This window comes from Hydra vulgaris, chromosome 06, assembly GCF_038396675.1.
Source record: "Hydra vulgaris chromosome 06, alternate assembly HydraT2T_AEP".
NCBI lineage: Eukaryota > Metazoa > Cnidaria > Hydrozoa > Anthoathecata > Hydridae > Hydra > Hydra vulgaris.
The window spans coordinates 34,760,136-34,761,690 of record NC_088925.1 but is presented as its reverse complement, the minus strand read 5'-3'; positions in this window follow the sequence as shown (position 1 = coordinate 34,761,690).

Sequence of the window (1,555 nt, the reverse complement as noted above, 5' to 3'; positions counted from 1 at the left end):
TACTTTTTCTTCTTTCTTCTTTTTGTGTTTTCTCAATTCTCCATTTTTTTAATATCAAAACGGTTTGATATATTGAGGATATATTCCATGCATTTAATCCAATATGTAAGCTTGATAGTCCTAATTAAAGAGCATTTTTATTTATTGGTCTTGCTCGCACTGCTTCTAGATTGTTCGTTATTTTTGGTGATGCAATAATAAATGCTCGAATCGTCACTATTGTCCGTTTCAAAACCTTGCATATATCGGCTATGACCCGATGCACCATCACAACCCCACTCGAATAAAATATTTAGTTTTTTAGGGTCAAAATCCTGCTGCCTTACTTTTAAAATATCTCTCTGTGCACTCAAAAGTCTTCGAACTGTGTGGTTCACTAATAATTTTAAAGAAACTTCGGCAGATATTTCAGTTATTTTGATGTCATCGGGATAAGATTGTTTCTTCGCCTCCAACAAACAATTTTATGGTGGGTAAATGTCAGCGTTGTGCAATTTAGAGGTTTGTTGAATATCGATGTATTGATTCTTTGTAAATTTATTATCAACAATGAGAGCTAACGCATGCTCTGCTGTCATTTTTATGGGAGCCTTACTTTCAGTGAAAATACGTTTTTTTACTTTGGTAGCTCTTATTGGTGAACTGGTAGGTGATGAAACCATATAAATTACTTTTTATATGGTTTCATCATCGTGCGGCGTTTAGAATTTGGTTTTTGTCGTGGTAATTTAATAGCTTCAAAGCTATTGTTCTCGGTAATTTACTCTTGATTTGCCCACTCGATGCGCTCTTTCCACAACCACTTCGCTGTCGATTTCCAGTTGTTTTTTGAAAATATTTTTTACTGTATTTTCACAGTTACTCCATGTTTTCTTCAACTCCATATACTCGTACATTATTTTGACGAGATCTGTTTTCTAAATCGATTGTTTTTTAGTGTAAAATATTTAAATCCTTATCATAACACTTTTTAATTTGCACAACCTTTTCTATTAGGTTTGTTTCTTGGACGTTTAAAGTTGTTTTAAGATCACTTATATCTTTTTGAATATTCGTCACATTAGATTTGTTATTGTTTACATGAACTTTTAATTTTTTAATTCTGTCCGTTAATATTTTTAAGTTTGCACTCATAATCGATGCAAAATTTTTTTCTTGTTTTTTTCACAACTTCTCTGTTTCTTTCAGAGTAGATTTTTTATGTTCTTTTAATTTGTTGGTAATTATTTTTTCAATGTTTTTAATTGAAATTTTCATATTTGATAATAATTTAAACACGCTGTAGAAAAAAACACGCCTGGGGCCGTATTCTCATCTCTCCGTTAAGCTTAACGGAGCTTTTGTCTGAAATTTCATTACAATATTTCTAAGTAAAGAAATGACGAAAATTTATATTATTTATATTTTTATATAACGAAAATTCGTTAAAATAAAACTTATACCAAAATAAAACATTCATGTTTAAAAAATTATAATTTTAAATAAATTTTTTATTAATGTAATTTAAAAGAAGTTTTAACGCTACGTTAAGCTTAACGGAGAGGTGAGAATACGG